Source organism: Marmota monax, unplaced genomic scaffold (assembly GCF_021218885.2).
Source record: "Marmota monax isolate L192 unplaced genomic scaffold, Marmota_monax_Labrador192_F-V1.1 WCK01_AAM20220418_F8-fsc00183, whole genome shotgun sequence".
NCBI classification, from domain to species: Eukaryota; Metazoa; Chordata; class Mammalia; order Rodentia; family Sciuridae; genus Marmota; species Marmota monax.
The window spans coordinates 2,674,261-2,698,476 of record NW_026694841.1 but is presented as its reverse complement, the minus strand read 5'-3'; positions in this window follow the sequence as shown (position 1 = coordinate 2,698,476).

Sequence of the window (24,216 nt, the reverse complement as noted above, 5' to 3'; positions counted from 1 at the left end):
AACAAAAATTAAAAGAATTCACAACCAGAAAGCCTGCACTTCAGAATATTCTGAGCAAAATATTCCACTAGGATAAAATGGAAAAAAAAAAGTAAGAAGCAGCAAAGAGAGGAAGTACACTAAAGGAACAGTCAGCCAAAGGAGAAAGTAATCCAAACTAAAAACCAGAAATAAGCCAAAATGACCAGGAACACACATCGTATCTCAATAATAACCTTGAACATTATTGGCCTAAACTCATCAATCAAAAGACAGACTGGCAGGTGGGATTTAAAAACAAGACCCAACAATAAGCTGTCTCCAAGAGACTCACCTTGTAGTCATTGACCATCACAGACTGAAGGTGTAAGGATGGGAAAAACCTATCATCACATGGATCATGTGAACAAGCAGAGGTTTCTATCCTCCTATCAGATAAAGTGCACTTCAAGCCAAAGTTAATTAGAAGGGATACAGGAGCACATTTCATATTGCTTAAGGGAATTATGTCAGCAAAACATAACAATTATAAATATGCAACAAACAATGGAGCATCTACATATATCAAACAAATCCTTCTCAATTTCAAGACTAAAATAGACAACAACACAATAATACTAGAAGACTTTAATACACCTCTCTCACTATTGATAGATCTCCCAAACAAAAACAAAAAGAAAAAAAAATGAAACTATAAAACTGAATAACGCAATCAATAATTTAGATATAACAGACATACATACAATATTTCATCCTTCAATGAGCAAATACACTTTCTTCTTAGTAAGACATGGATCCTCCTCTAATATATACCATAACTTATGTCATAAAGCAACTCTTCATAAATACAAAAAAAAAAAAACTAGAGATAATACACTGCATCCTAGCAGATCATAATGGAATAAAATTAGAAATTGTAATGAAATAAAAAACAGAGCTGGCCAGCCACAGTGGTGCCTATGTGTAGAACCAGTGCATCAGGAGGCTGAGGAAGGAAGATCATGAGTTCAAAGCCAGCCTCAGCAAAAGCAAGGCACTAAGCAACTCAGTGAGACCCTGTGTCTAAATAAAATAAAAAATAGGGCTGGGGATGTGGCTCAGTGGTTGAGTGCCCCAGAGTTCAATCCCAGGTATCCCTTCCAAAAATAAAAACTATTTTAATATACTATTGAATGAAGAATTGATAAAAGAGGAAATCAAGGATGAGATTTAAAAAAATACTTAGAGGTAAATGGGAATAATAATATAACATCAAAATCTCTGGGACACTATGAAGGCAGTGCTAAGTGCATTGAATTCATTCATTAAAAGAATAGAAAGTCACTGAATAAAAGACTTAACATCACCTCTCAGCCCTAGATAAAGAACAAATCAACACCCAAAGCAGCAGAAGACAAGAAATAATTAAAATTAGAGCTAAAATCAATGAAGCTGAAACAAAAGAAACAATTCAAAAAGTTAAAAAAACAAAAATCTTTGTTCTTTGAAAAAAATAAATAAAATTGATAAACTCTTAGCCACATTAATGATGAGAAAAGAGAGAAAACACATATTAGAAAAATTCTTGATAAAAAAGGAAATATCACAATGGACACTACCAAAATACAGAAGATAATTAGATATTATTTTGAAAATTTATATTCCAACAAGATACAAAATCTCAAAGATATCAACATATTTCTAGAGACATAGGACCCACTGAAACTGAATCAGGAGGACATACACAGTTTGAACACATCAATTTCAGTAAAATAGAAGATGCTCCAAAATCAACTCAAAGTGGATCAAAGACTTAGGCACTGGGACAGAGACCCTGCACCTAATAGAAGAAAAAATAGGCCCAAATCTTCACCATGTTGGCCTAGGATCTGACTTCCTTAACAAGACCCCTAAAGTGTAAGAAGTAAAATCAAGAGTCAATAAATGGGATGGAATCAAATTAAAAAGCTTCTTCTCAGCAAAGGAAACAAACAATAACGTGAGGAGAGAGCCTACAGATTGGGAGAAAATCTTTACGACATGCACCTCTGATAAAGTGTTGATCTCTAAGCTATATAAAGAACTAAGAAACTTAACATCAAAAAGGTAGATATATAACCCAGTCAATAAATGGGCCAAGGAACTGAACAGACGCTTCACAGAAGAAGAAATACAATTGATCAAGAAATATATGAAGAAGTGCTCAACATCTCTAGCAATCAGAAATGCAGATGAAGAGATTTCACCTAAGATCTCATCTCTCTCCAGTCAGAAGGACAGCTATTAAGAATACCAACAACAATAAGTGCTGGCGAGGATGTGGGGAAAGGCACACCCATACACTGCTGGTGGGACTGCAAATTGGTGCAACCACTACGGAAAGTAGTAAAGAGATTCCTCAGAAAACTGGGAATGGAACCACCATTTGACCCAGTTATCCCACTCCTAGGTTTATATCCAAGGAACTTAAAATCAGCATACTACAGTGACACAGCCACATCAATGTTCATAGCAGCTCAATTCACAATAGCTAAACTATGGAACCAGGTGTCCTTCAATAGATGAATGTTTTAAAAAATGTGGTATATATATTCAATGGAATATTACTCAGCTGTAAAGAAGGATGAAATTATGGCGTTTGCCAGTAAATGGATGGAGTTGGAGAATATCAAGTAAAATAAACTAGTCCCACAAAACCAAAAGCTGAATGTTTTCTCTAATATGCAGTTGTTAATTCACAATAAGGCGGGGTGGGGGGCACTAGAGAAGAATAGCATTACCTTAGATTAGGTAGAGGGAAGTTATGGGGGGGAATGTGGGGACAGGAAAGATGGTAGAGTGAAACAGACATTATTACTGTATGTATATATGTGACTGCATGACCAATATGATTCTACAACATGTACACTCAGAAAAATGAGAAAATATATCCCATCTATGTATAATATATCAAAGTGCATAAATGCATTCTACTGTGATGTATAACTAATGAAAACAAATAAAAATTTCTTTAAAAATAGAAGAAGCCATCACAAACCTACCAACTAAGAAAAACCCAGGACAAGACGGATTCTCAATGAAGTTCTACAAGACCTTCAAAGAAGAATTAACACCAACACTCTTCAAATTATACCATGAAATAGACAAGGAGGGAACCCTTCCAATCTCATTCTATAAAGCTAGTATCACCCTGATACAAACCAAACAAAGAAACATCAAGGAAAGAAAACAACAGACTAATATCCCTGATGAACATAGATGCAAACATTCTCAATGAAATCCTGGCCAATTGCATACAAAAACATATTTAAAAGATAGTGCACCACAATCAAGTGGAGTTCATCCCCAGGATGCAAGGTTGGTTCAACATATGGATATCAATAAACATAATTCATCACATCAATAGACTTAAAGACAAGAACCATATGATCATCTCAATAGATGCAGAAAAGACATTTGATAAAATATGGCACGTCTTCATGTTCAAAACACTAGAAAAACTAGGGATGGTAGGAACATATCTCCGCGTTGTAAACGCTCTCTATGTTAAACCCAAGGCCAGCATCATTCTACATGGAGAAAAACTGAAAGCATTCCTTCTCAAAACTGGAACAGGACAAGGGTGCTCTCTCACCACTTCTATTCAACATAGTCCTGGAAACTCTAGTCAGAGCAATTAGACAGAAGAAAGAAACTAAAGGGACATTAACACCAAAAGAAGAACTCAAACTATCACTATTTGCCTATGACATGCTTCTATCTTTAGAAGTTCCAAAAAATTCCACCAGAAATGTTCTAGAACTAATACCTGAATTCAGCAAAGTAGCAGGACATAAAATCAACACCCATAAACCACACGTGTTTCCATTCATCAGTGATGGATCCACTGAAAGAGAAATTAGGAAAATCTTCCCAATTCACAATAGCCTTAAAAAACACGTGGGAATCGATCTAACAAAAGAGGTGAAAGACCTGTATAATGAAAACTACAGAACACTAAAGAAAGAAACTGAACAGTACCTTAGAAGATGGAAAGACTTTCCAAGCTCTTGGATAGGCAAAATTAAATAGTCAAAATGGTCATACTACCAAAAGTGTTATACAGATTTAATGCAATTCCTATTAAAATACCAGTGACATTCTTCATAAAAATAGAAAAAGCAGTCATGAAATTCATTTGGAAAAATAAGAGACTTAAAATAGCCAAAGCAAGACATAGCAAGAAAAGTGAACCAGGAGGCATCACAATACCAGGCCATAAACTATACTACAGAGCCCTAACAACAGCAGCATGGTATTGGCACCACAACAGATGCGTAGACCAATGGTACAGAACAGAAGACCCAGAGACCAACCCACATCAATACAGTTATCTCATACTAGACAAAGGTGTCAAAGCATACATTGGAGAAAAGATAACCTCTTCAAAAATGGTGCTTGGAAAACTGGAAATCCACATGTAGCAAAATGAAATTAAACCCTTATCTCTCACCCTGCACAAAACTCAACTCAAAGTATATTAAAAACTTTGGCACTAGAACACAGACCCTCTGACTAATAGAAGAAAAAGTAGGCCCAAATCTCCACCATGTCAGCTTAGGAACTGACTTTGTTAATGAGATCCTAAAGCACAAGAAATTAAAAAAAAAAAATAATCAATAAATGGGATGGAATCAAAGTAAAAAGCTTTTCATAGCAAAGGAAACAATTAAGAATGTGAAGAGAGGCTCTACAGAATGCAAAAAAAAAATCTTTACTACACACACCTCAGATAGAGCATTAATCTCCAGGATATATAAAAAAACTAAAAAAAAAAATCACCCAATCAATAATTGGGCTAAGGAACAGAATAGACACTTCAGAAGAAGAAATACAATTGATCAACAAACATGAAAAACTGTTCAACATCTCAAGCAATTAGAAAAATGCAAATTAAAACTACTCTAAGAATTCATCCCACTCCAGTCAGAATGGCAATCATCAAGAAGACAAGCATCAATAAATGTTGGCAAGGATGTGGGGGGAAAGGTGCACACATACATTGCTGGTGGGACAGCAAATTGGTACAACCATCATGAAAAGCAGTATGGAGATTCCTCAGAACACTTGGAATGGAACCATCATTTGTCCCAGTTCTCACACTTGTTGGTTTATGCCCAAAGGACTTACAATCAGCATACTAGAGGGACACAGCCACATCAATCTTTACAGCTCAATTCACAATAGCCCAATTATGGAACCAACTTAGATTCCCTTCAATACATGAATGGACAAAGACACTGTAGTATACATACACAATGCAGAATCACTCAGCCCTAAAGAAGAGTTAAATTATGGCATTTGCCAGTAAATGGATGGAAACGCAGAATATTATGCTAAGAACCAAAGGCCGAATGTTCTCTCTGATAGGTGGAGGCTCATTCACAATAAGGGGACAGGAAAAGTAGAGATAGGAGTGATGGCAGATGATCAGACATGATTCCTCTGTGTGCATATATGATTACATGACCTGTGTAAGTCTACATCATGCACAATCAGACAAATAATTGGTTATTCTCCATGTATGTATGATCTGCCAAAATGCATTCTATAGTCATGTATAACTAATTCAAATAAATAAAAAATGTATTAAAAGTCAAAGACAAAAGTGTTATTTAAAAAGCAACAAAAGAAATGTGTCAGCTCACAGATCAAGGTAATCCTCTTTCGATGATTGGCAGCTTTCTCAACCAAAGTTCAGGTCAGGAGAGGACGGGGTAATATATCAAAGTGCTGAGAGAAAGAAAAAAAAACTACAAATCAATATTACTCTACCCAGGTAAGCTATCTTTCAGAAATGAAAGGGAAATAAAATCATCCCCGAACACCCACAGCACCAGACGGATTTTACCGAAAGTGCTTGAGGGAGTATTTCATCTGGAAGTTAAAGGATGACAATTATTATCATGAAAATATACACAAGTACAAAACTCACAGGTAAAGTTATCATCGAATTCAGAATACTCCACTACTGTATTGGTGGTAGGTGAATCTTTCAGATCTCTAGTATGAAGACCGAAAGTCAAAAACCTCAAAACTGGCGGTGGCTAGGAGGAAGAGAAGATGGCGGGCCAGAGGAAGGGTCACTTCCAGAGGAAGTGTCACTTGCCAGAGGAAGGGTCACTTCCCAGCAGTCCCTCAGCACTAGAACTCCTGAGCGGGACAAGAAGGGTGACTAAGGGAGCTCACAGGAATTCAGTGCTGGACAGTGAAGGAAACCAAGGAGACTCAGAAGGTCAGAAACCTCAACGTTCTATAAGAAATAACGGTTAGAGACACGCAGTTTTGCCCCTGAAGGGAGGGAGATCGAAGGGGGAGAGGAAAGCAGCATGGAAAAAATAAGGTTTGGAGGAGCCTGTGGAATAGAGGAGGATGATCTTAATGGACTGAGAGTCACAGCATGGAACCACTTATAAGGGCTGCAGGGCCCCGAGCAGAGGCAGGAGATCAGGTCTCCCAGAGGAAGTTGCTACCCTGACCCAGAGGTCACTACTGTGACCCCTTGAGCGAGCCTGGACCAGGTGACTGACTATTAGGGGTGAACTTACATCCATAGTGAGGAACCTGAGCCCTGTGGAGGTCTCAAAACCTTAAAAGTGGCATTTCCAGAGGCCCCTAAGACCCAGACGTCAGGGGACATCAGCGTCTCCCCACCAACAGGGGACATGGACCCAACCTCAAGTCATCACTGACAGAGCCCCACTTCGTCCCCACTAACCCCACCTCCTGCATCTCCCAGTGGGGAACTGTGAGCCCACCCACAGCAGGGTTCAGAATGTGTCCGCCTCCCACTCTGTTCCACCCACACTGGGAGACAGGAGGATCAGCTTTGGCTGTAGCCACAATCCTGGCAGCCAGGTGAGGTGCACGGGGCTTTGGACTTGCCAACCCCCAGCCTTACAGAGCCCCCAAATGAAGACAAAGAATGAAAGTCTGTCCTCGCCAACAGTTCTTACCACCTCTGGGAAAACGACCCCTTTACTTCTCATTAAGAAGGTGGATCTTTTCCCCCATATTTTGTTCCTTTTTAATTTTTACATTTTTTTTTCCAAATTTCATTTCATTACATTTTATTATTTCTTACTTTTTCCCACTTGGCAAGACTGGGTTTGTGTAGGTGTGGGTGTTCTCACTGTGTGGATAGGTTCAATTACATACATGGATTTTTCCAAACAATTTTACTTGCATTTTAATTGCTTTGTTCTCCACCTGTTTAATATTTAGCCCTGGTTCAACTTGGTGGGGTGGAATCATACTTGGATTTGAGTTGTTTTGATCTCCCTGTTGCTTGTCTGTTCACACCTTGCTTTGTGCTGCTGGTCACCCCTTTTTCACTCTCTTCCCCCAACCAAAATCAAACTCCTCTGTTCCTTCTTCTCCCTTTTATCTTTAAAAATTGCTTTTTAGTTGTTTTTTTTTTATTTTTTTTTTTGCTCCTCTTTCTTTGCAGCAGGCACCTGCCACCTATCTCCTGCCTCTCCTTTGCTCTCTTTTTAAGTATTTGAACTTCCGCTGGCCCTTGTGCCCCACTTCCTCTTCACTCAACACACTGTGATCCCACCCTCTGGTGGAACTATATTGTTTATGAATTCCTCCCCCGTCATGTTGTTCTCATTATTAATACAGTGGACGACACAGCATAACCTAAGGCCTGATTTCATTCACTATTTTTTTGTTGGTGGTGCTGATGTTAAATTCTGAGCCCACCCGTCCTACGTAGGTGACAATGAGTGTTGCAGATGTTAGCTGGCACCGGACGTTTATCTTCATGCTGTGCATCTGTTGCTAGCATTAGTGCTACTACTGGTGCCCCCTGTCTCTAAGGCAGGCTGGAGAGTGATGGGGGGCACTTCAGGTTCACAGAGTAGAGGCCCTGCGGCCAAGCAATGCTCAAAATTCAACCAAGCAACAGCGAATCTCACCCCACACGTGATCTAGCTCCTCGAAAACCTCAACAGTAATTCAACACATAGACTGCAGTAGAAAAAAACCCCAAACCAGCAACCAGGTCTCAAGGAGGAACAACCAGAGGGGGACCTCACATCACAGCCCTGAACATATACTCATACATCAAATAAAAGAGACGCCCCCAAACCAGAACAATAATAACAGTCACAGTGATAACAGCACAGGGATGGGCATGTGTATACAGGAGAAGGCGTGCACCACAACTGATGCCCATGTCCAAGACCTCTGAAAACATGAGGAAACAGGCAAAAAGAAATCTCCCCCCAAAATTCACAATCCCCCAACAAAGGATCCCACAGATCCATAAGTGGATGAAATTCCAGAGAAAGACCATAAAAACCCAATTATTAAAGTGTTGAATGAGTTCGGTGCAGTGGCACACACCTGCAATCCTAGTGGCTTGGGAGGCCGAGGCAGGAGGATCACAAGTTCAAAGCCAGCCTCAGCAAAAGTGAGGCGCTAAGCAACTCAGTGAGACCCTGTCTGTAAATAAAATGCAAAATAGGGCTGGGGATGTGGCTTAGTGGCCAAGTGCCCCTGAGTTCAGTTCCTGGTACTGGCCCCCCAAAATGTTGAATTAACTCAAAGAATATCCAAGGAATGAAGTAAGAAAGCAAATGCAGGAGATGAAAGACCATTTCATTGAAAAAATAGAGATTCTGAACTCCTTGAAATAAAAGACATGATTCATATTAAAAATTCACTTAAAAGCATCACCAACAGATTAGATTGTGCAGAAAATAGAATGTCAGGCCTTGGAGATAGTGTGTATTAATTGGAACACTGTTTTAGTTAGCTTTTGCTGTTGGTGACTAAATTTTGCTAAATTGTAGAGCAGGAAAATTTTGAGGGCTCACGGGTTCAGAGGTCTAGTTCCATAGAAGGTGGGCTCCATTCCTTGGGGCTTGAGGTGAGGCAGAACATTATGGGGGTAGTGTGGCAAAGGGAAACAGCTCATATGGTGATCAGGAAGGAGGAAGAGAGAGAGAGAGAGAGAGGTGTCTCTGCTTGCCAGATACAAAGGTGTATCTGAAAGCCATGCCCCCAATGAACAATTTACTCCAGCCACACCCACCTGCCTTCAGTTACCACTCAATCAATCCCATCAGGGATTAATCCACTGATCAGGTCAAGGCTACAGCCCAATCATTGCTCCTCCAAACCTTCTTTCATTGTATCACATGTGAAGTTTTGGGGGACACCACATCTAAACCATAACAAATACTCAGTTTGCAATAAGGGGGGAAAACAACGATCAGAAAAAACAAGAAGAAGAGAACAAACCTGAGAGTCGCTGGAACAGAAGAAAACCTAGAGATGTAGGAGGAAGGCATTTAGAACATTTTCGATGAAATAGTAACAAAAAATATCCCCATATTGGAAACAAAATAGGTATCCACATATAGGAGGATATACAGATCAGAACAGAACCTCTCCAAGACACACCATGATCAAAATTCCTAACAGAAATCAAGGAAAGAATATTAAAAGCTGCAAAAGAAAAACATCAGGTCTCATTTAGCGGCAAATCAATAAGACGTGCTTCTGACTTCTCAACTCAGATTCCAAAGTCAACGAGGACCTGAAATGAGATATTCTAAGCTCTAAAAGAGAATAATTGCCAGCCAAGATGGCCATATCCCGCAAAGCTATTTTTCAAAATCAATGGGGAAATAAAAACTTTCTGTGACAAAGATAAATTAGTTCATGAGCACTAAGCCAGCACTATGAAGAAAACTCATAGACACACTGCACACAGAGGAACCCAAAAACAAACCCCAAAGCTTCCAAAGAGAGAAAGATTACTAGAAGAGCAACCAACCGAATGAAAATCAAGAAAGAATTAAATATAGCAAACAACCCAAAATGTCCGCAAGCAACAAACACACATTCAAGATAGCAGTGTAAATGGTCTCAGCTCCCCAATTAATATGCATAGATCATCATAATGGGTTTAAAAAAAGATTCAACTACATGCTACTCACAAGAGACTCATCTCATAGGCAAAGACAATCATAGGGTGAAAGCAAAAGGATGAAAAAGACATGTTCCGTGCAAATGTAATCAGAGAACCAGCCGAGGTGGGTGTGGTGCTGCCCACCTATGACCCCAGTGGGCTGGAAGGCAGAGGTGAGAGGACCCCAAGTTCAGAGCCAGCCTCAGCCACTGAGTGAGGCCCTGTGCAAAATAAAGTTCAAAAGGGGTGGGGATGTGGCTTCATGTTGGAGTGCTCCTTGGTTCAGTCCCTGATGAAAGGAAGGAAGGGAGGGAGGGGGGAGGAAAGGAGGGAGGGAGGGAGGGAGGGAGGGAGGGAGGGAGAGAGGAGGGAGGGAGGAAGGAAGGAAGGGAGGGGGAGAGGAGGGAGGGAAGAGGCAGGAGTCTATCCCCACATCTGACAAAGCAGATTTCAAGCAGAAATTCATCAGAAGAGAAGACAAAGGATGTCACACACTAGGAAAATGAGAAATCCCACAGATGCTGTGGCAACAGTGAATGTCGGTGCACCTAATCACATTTAAGAATGTTTCTTGACATTGAATTTCAGATAGACCCCAACACAATAATACTGTGTGGTTTCCACACACCTTGGTCCTTATCACCAACAGAGAGGCCGTTCAAACATAAAATCAATAAAGATGTCTCTGAACTAAATAATACTATAAATCAAGTGGATCTAATAGACATGGGTAGAATGTTTCGCCCCAAACAGCTGAATTTAATTTCTCAACAGTTCCTGAAACCTTTTCTAAAATAGACCATATTCTAGATCTCAGTTTAAGCCTTAGCAAATATGAAAAAAAAATGTATATTATCCTGTGCATCTTAAGAGATCATAATGGAATGAAATGGAAATCAACAGCAACAAAAATAATAGAAACCACATAAATGCATGAAGATCAAATAATACTCGTCTATGAAGAAGAATGGATCATAGAAGAAATCGGGAAATTCTTAGAAACAATGAGAAACATATATGTTGATATGTTGAGAAACACGTCAACGTCTCTGAGACAGGATGAAAGTAGTTTTAAGGGGAAAGTTTACAGCATCGAGGGCCTACATTGAAAAAATACCCCTTGGGAGGCTGAGGCAGGCTCACAAGTAAAGCCAGCCTCAGCAACTTAGCAAGGCTCTAAGGAACTTAGAAAGACCCTGTCTCAAAATAAAAATTAAAAAGGGGCTCAGTGGTTAAATGCTGCTAGGAAAAAAAAAATTATACCTCAAGGCCCTAGCAAAGTAACACAAAATAATTCCACAATTGGTAGAAATCATTGAGAACAGAGACAAAATTCATAAAATTGAAAATAAAAAATACAAAAGATCAATGCAACAAAGAGTGAGTTCTTGGAAAAGATCAATGAGATTAATAATTCCATAACCAAATTAAGCAAATTAACAGAGAGAGAGAGAGAGAAAGATTCCGATCAACAAACTTAGAGATGAAATAAGAGATAGGTCTACAGGTACTTGTGAAATGCAGAGAATCATTAGAAAGTATTTTGGAAATTTACACTCCAATAAACTAAAAAATATGACAGATTTCTTGACCCGTGACCTGCAACATGACCATTACAATACAGAAAATCTAAACAGACTGATATAGAGCAATGTGATTGGAGCAGCAATTAAAAGTCTTCCAACAAAGAAAAATTCAGGACCAGATGGACTCTCAGCTGAGTTCAGACTTTTAAAGAAGAGCTAATGCCAATAGTTCTCAAATTATTGAATGAAATAGAAAGGGAAGGAACACTCTCAAATATATCCTATGAAGCCAGCATCACCCTGATACCCAAACCAGACAAGACTCAAAGAAAACTATAGAACCATATCCCTGACGAGCATAGATGCAAAAGCCATTCATAAAATATCCGTGAAACACATTCAAAAACTTTTTAGAAAGTACACCATGATCAAATGGGTTTCATCCTAAGGATCAACATTGGTTCAACATAGGCAAATCAAGAAATGTAATTCACCACATAAATAAAATCAGGAATAAGAATCACAGGATTATCTCAATAGATGCAGAAAAGGTCTTTGGTAAAATCCAGCACCTTTTCATTTTAAAATGCTGGAGAAACTAGAGATAGAGGAACTGACCTCAACATTGTCAAGGATGTATGTGACCAACCCAAAGCCAACACCATACCGAATGGAGAGAGACTGGAAGCATTTCCTTTAGGAAGAAGACAAGAATGTCCACACTCATCAGTTCTATTCAATATAGTTCTCAGACCTCTAGCCGGGGAAAGCAGGCAAGAGAAGGAAAGTAAAAGCATACAAATAGGAACAGAATTAAAACTATCTCTATTTGCTGATGAGATGATCCTCTATCTTGAAGAACCCCTTAAAAAATCCACCTAATGACACTCATAACTGATACCTAAGTTCAGTGAAGCAGCATGATACAAAATCAACATTCATAAATGAACAGCTCTCCTATACCATAACAGTGATTCTGCTGAGAAAGAAATTAGGGAAAATATCCCACTCACAATAGCCTCAAAATAAACCAAAAACCACTTGAGAATTAATCTAACCAAGGAAGTGAAAGATCTCTACAATTAATATTATAGAACACTAAAGAAAGAAATTGAAGAAGGCCTTGAAATGGAAAGACCGGGGACTGGGGATATAGCTCAGCTGGTAGAGTACTTGCCTCCAGTGCACAAGGCCCTGGGTTCACTCTCATAACACACACACACACACACACACACACACAAAGGAAAGACCTCCCATGTTGCAGAATATACAGAATTAATACTGTCCACATGGCCATGCCACCAAAATCCCCATGCAATCCCCATCAAAATACCAATAGCATTCTTCACAGAACTGGGAAAAGCCTCAGAATTAATTGGGAAGAATAAGAGATCAGAATAGCCAACGCAATCCTGAGCAAGAAGTGAAATGCTGAAGCCATCAAATACCTGATCTCAAATAATACTACAGAGCTGCAATAACAAAAAAAACACGGTATTGGCACCAAAATAGACATGAAGACCCGTGGAAGGAATAGAAGACACGGAGGCAGACCATATCCTTACAGTCATCTGTCACTTGATGAAGGTGCCAATGGCATATGTTGGAGAAAAGACTGACTTTTTAACAAAGTGTTCTGGGAAACCTGCATATTAATCTGTAGAAGGATGAAACTGGATAGCTACCTCTCGCCTGGCACAGAAATCAGCTCAAAGTAGATCAAGGACTTGAGAATTAGTCCAGAAACCTTGCAACTGCTAAAAGAAAACACGGGGCCAACAGTCCACCATATTGACACAGACACCAACTTCTTCAGAAGACCCAAAACTCCACCAGAAAGCTTTTAGGACTCACTAATGAATTCAGCAAAGTAGCAGGATAGAAAATTAACACCCATAGATCAACTGCATTCTTATATTTGGATGACAAACCAGGTAAAAGAGAAATCAGGAAAACTCTCCTATTCATAATAGCCCCCCTCCCCCCCCCCAAATTAAAAGATTTGGGAGTCAATCTAACAAAAGAAATAAAAGACCTCTACTATGAAAACTACAGAACACTAAAGAAAGAAATTGAAGATGACCTTAGAAGATGGAAAGATCTCCCATGCTCTTGGAAAGGCAGAATTAATATTGTCAAAATGGCTATACTACCAAAATACTATGCATATTCAATGTAATTCCTATTAAAATCCCAGTGACAGTCTTCATAAAAATAGAAAAAATCAGTGATGAAATTCATGGAAAATAAGAAGCCCAGAATAGCCAAAGCGAGCCTTGGCACAAAAAGTGAAGCAGGAGACATCAGAGTACCAGACCTTGAATTATACTACAGAGCATAGTAACCAAGACAGCACGGGATAAAAGACCCAGAGACATAACTACATGGAGACAGTATCTCATATAGACAAAGGGGCCATAAACATGCAGTGGAGAAATCATAGCCTTTTAAAGAAATGGTGCTCGGAAACCAGAAATCCACATGTAGCAAAATGAAAATGAACCCTATCTCTCACCCTACCCAAAACTCAACTTGAAGTAGATCAAGGACCTTGGCATTGGACTAGAGACCCTGCACCTACTAGAAGAAGAATTAGGCCCAGCTCTCCATCATGTTGACTTAGGAACCAACTTCCTCAATAAAGGTCCTAAAGCTTGAGAAGTAAAATCAAAAATCAAGAGTCAATAAATGGGATGATATCAAACTAGAAAGTATCTTCATTGTAAAGGAAGCAATCAAGAATGTGAAGAGAGAGCCTACAGAATGGGAGAAAATCTTTACCACATGCACCTCAGATAGAGAATTAATCTCCAGGATATATAAAGAACTCAAAAAAACACCAAAAAAAAAAAAAAAACAACAACAATGATCCAATGAATAAATGGTCAAAGGAACTGAAAAGGCACTTTTCACAAGAAGAAATACAATCAATCAACATAAAAAAATGTTCAACATCTCTAGCAATTAGAAAAATGCAAATCAAAACTACACTGGGGTTCCATCTCACTCTAGTCACAATGGCAATTATCAAGAATACAAGTAACAGTAAATGTTGGCAGGGGAAAAAAGTTCACTCATACATTGCTGGAGGGATTGCAAATTGGTGCAACCATAATGGAAAGCAGTATGGAGATTCCTCAGAAAACTAGAAATGGAACCCTCATTTGACCCAGTTATCCCACTCCTCAGTTTACACCCAAAGGATTTAAAATCAGAATACAAGAGTGACATGGCCACATCAATGTTTATAGTAGCTCCATTCACAATAGCCAAGATACTGGAACAACCTAGGTGCCCTTCAGCACATGAATGGATAAAGAAAAGGTGGTACGTATACACAATGGCATATTACTCAGCCATAAAGAAGAATGAGATTATGGCATTTGCTGGTAAATAGATGGAACTGGTGACTATCCTAAGTGAAATAAGGCAATCCCAAAAAACCAAAGGCCGAATGTTCTCTCTGATTTGTAGATGCTAACCCACAACAAGGGACGGTGGAGAGGGGGAGAATAGAAATTCATTGGATTAGATGAAGGGGAATGATGGGAAGGGAGAGGGAATGGAATGGGAAGGACAGTGGAGTGAATCGGACACAACTGTCCTGTGTTCTCATGTAAACACATGACCAGTGAAACCCCACCTCACACACAAACGCAAGAATGGGGAGTTATCCTCCATATAGGCATATGTCAAAACTCACTCTAATGTCATGTATAGCTAAAAAGACAACTAAAATACAGTTGAGGCTGGGGATGTGGCTCAAGCGGTAGCATGCTCTCCTGGCATGCGTGGGGCGCTGGGTTCGATCCTCAGCACCACATACAAACTAAGATGTTGTGTCCACTGAAAACTAGAAAATGAATATTTAAAAAATTCTCTCTATCCCTCTCTCTCTTTAAAAAAGAAAAGAAAAGGAATCTTGAACATTTAAAATAAAATAAAATACAGTTGAAAAAAGAATTTAAGAAAGTCAATTTAAAAAAAAGAAAATTATAAAAAAAAAGGAAAAAAAACCGAGAATAAGTGAGATGCCACCAAACTAAAAATCTCCCTCACAGTGGAGGAAATGGTTAAGAGTGAAGAGACGGCCTGCAGAATTGGGAAGGTCTTTGTCAGCTGCTCCTCTGAGAAGAAATCAATACCCAGGGTATACAGAGAACTCAAGGAGCTTAAAACCCACCCCCCCCAAAAAAAAACCCAAACCTCACCAAATAACCCAATCAATAAGTGGGCAAAAGAACTCGAAAGACATTTCTGAAAAGCAGAAGCACAAATGGCCAACAAATACATGAAAAATGTTCCTCCTGTCCAGCCACCAAGGACAGGAAACCAAACCACACTAAGACTTCATATCCAGCCAGGTAGGGAGGCCGAGGCAGGAGGATCACAGTCGGAGGCCAGCCTCAGCAACTTATCAAGACCCTGTCTCAAAATAAAGAATAACAAATAAGAAAGAAAAGAAGGATTTCATATCAATCCAATCAGAAGAAGGAGGAGATGGAGAGGAAGGGAGGAGGGAAGGGAAAGGGGAGAAAATGCAAAATGAGTTTCATAACATCATGCTACGCCACCTAGAAACCTACTACAGTGATCTCCACCTTCATGTATACGTAGGAAGCCCCAAAATAAATAAATAAACAAGCAAAAGGAAGGTCGGTGGTCTAGAGGAAGGAGGATGTGGGGGGCAGGAATGGGGGTCACTGGGGACTCGAGTGGACTGAGTCGAACTCCATGCACGTAAGACCTTGCCCAGATGAGCCACTGTCTGTGTGCTCTGATGCTCTAACAAAGGATGTTTGGAAAATAAGGGCGGCTCCGAGACCTTGTTAGGGAACACACAATAGAGCAAGAGGGAGTTAAGACAAGGGAGGTATCAGTGTGGACAGGGGAGAGTGAGGGCAGGTGAGACCAAGGCTAGGCGGTCCTGGGCTCAGAGCAGCCCATTACAGTACAAGATGCTCAGGTGACCCCGTGGGGACCAGGAAGAGCACCACAGAAGGTGCCCGAAGGGAAGAGAAGGTGACCAAAGCCCATCCGTTCAGAAGGCCACCAAACCACCAAACAATGCAGGCAAACAAAGGAAACCACATAAAAAGGAAACCACAGAATGGCGGGAGTGGGCTCTTCTTTGCCAAGAACCGGCTGGGATCTACGTGCGTCCATCTTAGGGACCAGAGCAGCTGAAGGGATCTGTCTTTGGAGGCCCACCACGTGCTGCCTGCAGGAGGTCCCCTGGCGAGGACACGCGACTCAGAGCCCCCAGGCTCCATGGGAAGGGGACCAGGCGGGCCAGGCAGCCACTTGTGTCTTTGGCCCCGCTTCCAGCAGTGCCGTACTACAGACGAAAGTCAGCAAGAAACCTTGGATTGAAGCTGTCGCCTGGGCCACATGGAGGCAGGCAGTCACCAGTGCAAGGAGCCGTCCTCAGTTCCCAGGCAGAGCCCCCAGGACGGGCCATTTCCTGGGCCCCAGACAGTTTTAACAGATTTCAGGAGAGGGCGGCTGTGCCCAGACCCTCCCAGACCACCGTGGTGTGAACTGAGAATCAGGCAGGAGAATCTTGGGAAACTTCAAAATGCATGGAAATTAAAAAAAAAAAAAAATACTCCTGAATAACTAATGGGTCAAGGAAGGAGTCAAAAGGGAAATTAAAAAATTCTTGAGGCAAAAAAAAAAAAAAAAATGGAAACACATCAAAGCCAATCAGATACACAAAAGCAGCTTTAAAAGGGAAGTTTATAGCAATTAAGTGCTACATCAAAAAAGAAGAAAGATTTCCAATAAACAACCTGATATTGCACCTCAAGGAACCAGAAAAACAGAACCAAACTGACCCAAAAACCACCAAAGGAAGCAAATAGTGAAGATCAGAGCAGAGATGGATGAAGTGGGACTAGGAAAGCGACACAAAGGACCCACAAAACAAAGACGGTTCCTTTCTTTTTGTGGCACTGGGTGAACCAAGGGCCTCACACATGGTACCACTGAGCCACACCAACCCTACAAAACTCTAGTTTTGTTAAATTTTGCTAAGTTTCCCAGGCTGGCTTCCAACTTGCAATTCTCCTGCCTCAGTGTCCTGAGTAGCTTGGATCACAGGTGGGCAGCCACTGCGCCCAGCTCAAGAGTCAGTTTTTTTGTTTTTTTTTAAAGATAAATAAAATTGACGGACCTTTAAGCTACACTCTAATAAATAAAATCAGAAATAAAAGGAGACATTATAACTGGTAGCACTGAAAAATAAAGGATCCTAAGAAACTACAATAAGCAACTATGTATCCAAAAATCGATGACCCAGACCAAGCTGAGGAATCTCAGACACATGAAATGTACCAAGAATGAGTCGAGCTGGGCAGGATAACCCCATCGAGGACTCGGAGGCTGAGGCAGGAGGATCACAGTTCAGAGCCAGCCTCAGCACTTAGTGAGACCTTGTCTCAAAATAAAAAAGGGCTGGGGATGTGGTTTGGTGGTTGAGTGCCCCTGGGTTCAATCCTCCATATCAAGGAAGAAAGGAGGGAAGGGGAAGGGAAGGAGAGGAAAGGAGGAGAGAGAGAAAGGGATAAAGGGAGGAAGAGAGAAAGAGACAGAGAAAGAATTAAGAAGAAATAGAAAATCTAAAGTGACCAATAACAAGTAAAGGAATAAACCCGTAAATAAACAGAAGTCCCCCATCATAAAATAGAACAAACCCAAACCCAAGATGTGGTGGTTCCACTGCTGAATTCTGCCAGATACTATGAAACATTCAGAGAGGAGTGACACCATCCTCAAACTACTGCAGAGAACTGAAGAGATACGTCCAGGCTCATCCCATGAGGTTGCTCTTATGCTCACAACAAAACCAGCTCAGGACTCAACAAAGAAGGAAAGATGGAGAACTGCAGAAGAATGACTCTGGTGGTCAGCAGCACAAAACCCTCAACAGAATATGAGCCAACCAAATTCAACCGCACATTAAAGAGGTGCTGTGACCGATGGGGACTATTACCATTCACTGTGACCAGTGGAGACCTATCGCAAAGACCATTGAAATATGTAGAGCAGCACATGTGACTCATCACCTGGACAGAAAGACGGAACTTCAAGATCATCTCGACAGATGCAGCAAAAGCATACATCTGACAAAATTCAACGTCCCTTCATGATGAAAACTCCCACTATGTGAGGTCTAGAAATGCATACTCAACAAGCGCTCTATGTGACAGACGCCGACCTACGTACTGAACAGGGGAACCTTAAAGCTTTTCCTCTGGATCCGGGATGAACAAGGAAGCCACTGTCACTCCTTCTATTCAACACAGCGTCTGAAGTCCTATCCAGAGCCATGGGCAAGAGGAGAGGCAAGAGCCAATTGGAAATGATGAATGCAGATTGCATGATAGTTTATATAGAAAGCCCTAAGGCTGCACTAACTGTGACTGATACATTCAGTCAAGTTACAGAGTACAGAATCAATATGTGAAATCAGTGGTACTTCCATAGGCTAGTAGTGAACTCTATGAAAACAGTCAAGAAAATCCCATTTACAATAGCTACCAAAAAAGTAACATGCCTGGGGAAAAAAATTAACCAGGAATGTGAAGGATCTGTACATCGAAAACCATAGAACACTGAGAAAGAAACTGAAGGAGACATGAGCAATGGAAGATACCCTGGGCTCGCAGATGAGAAGAGTGACCTTGGTGAAGATGTCCTTACCACCCGAAGCAATCTTCAGACTCAATGAGATTTCTATCGAAACACTAGTGACAGACTTCACAGAAATAGGAAAAACAAGTGATAAATTCTTATGGAATCACAAAGCCAGGGTTCTTAACTTGCCTTTTTTTATTTGTTCTTACACATGACAGTAGAGTGTATTTTGCCATATCACACACACATGGAGTGTAACTTCCCATTCTTGTGGTTGTACATGATGTGGAGTTTCACCGGTCGTGTATTCATAGATGAACATGGGAAAGTGATGTCCGATTCACTCTATTGTCTTTCCCCCTCCCTTCCCTCCTCTCCCTCCCTCCAGTCTGGTTAACCTCTACTCATTCATCCCACCTGGCCACCCCCACACCCCATCCCCCACTTAGGAGAGTCAGTGTCCACATTTAGGAGAGAACATTTGGCCTTTAGTTTTTCTGGAATTTCACTTAGCATGATAGTCTCCAGTTCCATCCATTCACCAGCAAATGTAATTTCATTCTTCTTTATGGCTGAGTGATATTCCATTGTGTAAATACACCACAATTTCTTTATCCATTCATATGTTGAAGAGCACCTAGGTTAGTCCCACAGCTTGGCTATTGTGAATTGAACTGCTATGAACGCTGGGATGTCAGCCAGAGGTATCTTGAGCAAATAGCAAAACTGGCAGTGGCACAGTCCCTAGAAATACATTATGAAGCTATGGTAACCAAACAGCACAATACAGGAATAAAAACAGACACACAGGTTAGTGAAACAGAACAGAGCCCAGAAATAAATACACACATCCACAGTCAACTGATTTTCAATGAAGACGTGAGGAACGCACACCTTGGGGCATGGACATTCACTATGAACGGTGCTGGGGAAACTGGATATCCACATGTAGAAAAAGGAAATGTTCTCATCTTTACATTTTATGCAAAACAATCAACTGAAGATGAATCAAAGACACAAGTGTTTGACTCTCAAACCATGAAGCTACTAGAAAAAAAAAAAAACATAGAGGATCTGGTATGGTGGCACACACCTGTAATCCCAGCAGCTTGGGAGGCTGAGGCAGGAGGATCACAAGGTCAAAGTCAGCCTCAGAAATTCAGCGAGGCCCTAAGAAACTCAGTGAGACCCTGTCTCTAAATAAAATATAAAAAGGGCTGGGGATGTGGCAAGGGATGTGGCATGGTGGCTAAGGGCCCCTGAGTTCAATCCCTGGTACCAAAAAAAAAAAAAAAGGAAAAGAAAGAAACCATAGAGGAAATTCCTCATGAAACTGGGCTGGGAGAGGATATTTGGGATAAGAACCCCAAATCCCAGATAACAACAGCAAAAATGGACCGATGGGATGACACTGAATTAAACAGCTGCTGGACAGGCAAAGAGTGCAGAGACAACCTACAGAATGTGGACAAACTCTGCAAACTACACATCTGACAAGGAATGACTTTTCAGGCTATGGAAATAATTCAAATAACTCAACAGCAAATAATAATAATAACCCAGTAAAAAATAGGCAAAGACTTTAATAGACATTTCTCCAAAGAAGGCACACAGCTATTCACGGCCAACAGTACATGGAAAAAGCGCTCAGCCACTGGTCATCGGGGAACTGCAAATCCAAACCATCCCGAGCTCTGACCTCACTCCAGTTGCAATGGCCTTGATCAAAAAGACAACAGACAGAAGCACTGAGGATGCCAAGAAAAGGGGCCCTGACCCACGTGTGGGCGGGGGTATGCGTTAGGAGAACCGTGATGAAAAAACACTGCGAGAGTTCTCAAAAACATTCAGTATGGAATTACCACGTGATCCAGCTCTCTCGGGACTGGCCATATAGTCAAAGGAAGTGAACTCAGCGCGCTGATGAGTCAGCAGCCCTCCCAGTTTCCCTGCAACACCAAGTGCCCCTCAGTAGATGATCGAGTGTGGAAAATGCAGTCCCTCTACACAGTGGAACTCTATTCAACCATGAAAAGGGAAAATCCTGTCATTTGTTACACGGGTTGAACTAGAAGACATTATGTGAAGTGAAATAAGCCAGACGTGAAAAGTCAGGACCATGTGATCTCATTCATGTGTGGATGCTAAAATCCTTTATCTCAAAGAAGCAGAGAATAGGACAATGGCCCTCTGAGGCTGGGGAGGGAGTGATGGGGGCAGGTTGGTTGGTCAACAGGTCCCAAGTTATAGTAGGTGGGAGGAATAAGTTCTGGAGCTCAGGAGGATGGCTGGAGGTAACCGGAAGAGAGGATCTGGAATGTTCTTACCACACAGATCAGTGTCTGAGGTGATGGGTCCATGTTTGGTTTATCATCCCACAATGTACACTTTTACTGAAACATTACATGATACCCCATAAACATATGCACTTAGCACGTACCGGTTAAAATTGAGCAAAGCCGGCCTGGCAGTGTAGCTCCATGGTAGAACACAGGTCGAACCTGTGTAAGTCCCTGGGCTCAGGCCCCTGCACGGTAAAACCCATTTTCACAGTGCCGCATGCTACTGTGACAGTAAGTACCTGCGTTCGCACAAGCCCACAGCAAGCACCACTCAGAGATAGAGCCTCACGTAAGCCGTGGAGTCTGGGTGACAAAGACGTGTCTATGCACGTTCATCAGTGAACCAAGTGTACAGCTCTGGTGGGGTGTTGTTAATGGGGGGGGCTATTAGTGGGGACAAGGGGGCAGTCGTGCACAGAGAATCTCCATGCCTTCCTGAAATTAAATTTTTATTTTAAAAAATCTTTGATAAAAAATAAGATTTATCAACACACCCAAATGGATCTCCCCACCTCTGACAGCACCCACTCTAGACAGCACCCCACCCTTAGAACCTCTCCGGCCCACTCAAAGCCAAGCCCTTTCACAGGTCTTGGTAACCCTCTGGCCCCTGGGTCTTTCTTTCTTATGATGCAAAGGATCATAAGCCAAATGTGCTCAGCTCCGGGTTCTGGTGGCTTTGGCTGAAGAGCCTTGATGCTGTATGGGTGGCTCTGGGCACGTGGCTTCAGCACCCTGGGCTCAGGTAGAAATCGGATGAGATGGATGTGTGTGGACTGCAGAGGTGGGTCCTGGGCCAGCTTCTCCGGCTCTCCCAACACAGGGACACTCGCTGCAGCTGCAGGCTGTCCCCCCTAGGGGGAGCTAGGCAGGATGAGAGCTTGTCTGCTCTCAACAACAGACGAGGTGCGCAGTGGGCCCTGTCCTCCAGGGGGCCCTCGCAGGCTCCTGGCCCACTACTGCTGCAGACTCCAGGGGTGTGGCCTTCTCTCCCCACCCTGCAGTCTATGGACGCTGAGTTTCAGGAGCACCTTCCCTGGGGACCTGCAGTTTGGAGATGGTTCTGGGCAGGAGAGGAGGGGTCCCCCAGAAAGATTTGGGGCCTATGGCAAGCGGGTGGGTTGGGTGGCTCTGGGGTCAGCCAGCCACCCCAGGCTGCTCCTGGTACTGCTCAGTTGCTGTCTCGGACCCACTGTCATTCCCCACCATCTTTCTTAATAGGTTTTGGTTTCAGAAGCCCTGGGCAGGGACTCTGAATTCCCCTACCGTTCTCCCCCCCCTGTGGCTGGCCCAGGCTCACAGCTCACCATGCCCTGGGGCAGGCTTCCTGGAGGGGAGGGGATAGGCTTTAGAAGGTGGGGAGGACTCTCTGCAGTGACCTTAGGAAGTGACAAAAGGGAGGAAGAGGAGGCCCCTTTGGAGACCCTCACTGGGGCTGGAAAGGGGGTCTTGAGAGAGCACTTGACCCCTCATTGGCTTGACCATGTGTCTGGAACTGAGAGCTGTCCAGCACCTGGAGCTGAGACCCTTCTAGAACTCGGGCTCTGTCAAGGTTGGGGGCAGCACTGTGGAACGGCTGCTTATACAAGGCTCAGTTAGGAAGGACACAGCATCTTTGACTTTACAATCTGGAAACTGGAGGCCAGGAGAGGTGGGGGGCTGCCTAGGGTCACCCAGCAAATTCCTAGAGGAACCCGGCAGAGACACAGGTCGTCCGCACTCCACCATAGCCCCTCCTGGCACAAGGCTTGGAGCGATCTCTCAGGGACTGTCTGGTACTTTTCCATCCTCTGCTACAGGGGCGAGGAGGAGTCAGCAGAGCAGGGGGCCTGCCAGCTACATCTTCTCCCCCAGCAGCCCCCAGCCCAAGACAGCCTGGTCGGGGCGTCTGGCAGATATGCAGGTCCCGGGCACTTCGGCCATTCGCCCCGTGCCGCCCCTTCCCCGCACCGCGGCCGGACACTTGCTTCCCCTACCCTTAAGGTCATCGGCTGGCTGCCCACTCTCCCGAAGCCCTAATCGCAAGCCCTTGGCTCTCTGTCCCCCCCAAGGTACCCCCCTCCCAGCACGGGGCAGGCAGGGTCAAGAGCCCCAGCAGCACCCCCACAGCAGACCAATGTCCTAGCTGCTGTCCTCCCCGCGTCGCCCCCGCCGGTCCCCGCCACTGCTGGCGCGCCCCACGCGTCCCCCGCCTGGCAGCTCGCTGTGCCCGGGGCGGCAGGTCCCGCTCTGCAGCCGCCGCCCCCGCAGCCTCGCCACCCGCCGGGAGCCGGGCGGTGCGTCAGCGGCTCGCAGCCCGCGCGCACTTCATTTATTCAATAGCTCCGGGCCTGAAAAACACCGGCTAAATTGCATCCCATTTTCCCCAAGCCCATTAGCAACCGGCGGCCGCCTTCCCCTCAATTCCGCAGAGCCCCCCGGGGCTCCAGGGGAGGGGGCCGGCCGCCTCTGCGCCTCCCGCCCCGGAAGGGCTCCACTCAACTCCGCATCTTTTTGAAGCCCCGGAAAACTGGCCTGTCCTGGTCTGGGCTCGAGTGGGACCTCCCCCCCACCCCCCAGTCCCCAGTCCCCAAGTCCTGAGCACAAGCCCACCCGCCTGGGGCCCCTGGGGGGATTTGGAGCAGCCCCCCCACCCGCTGGCGATGGCCCCGCCAGAGTTCACTTCTTTCTGCTGGAAGATGGGAAAGGGATCGTGGGAGCTGGGAGCCAGGGCGGGTACTGAGGGGGCAAAGGGCTTGGGGAACGGGCCTTCCCAGTGAGGGTCTGCGGTCTGGCGGACGTGCCACCC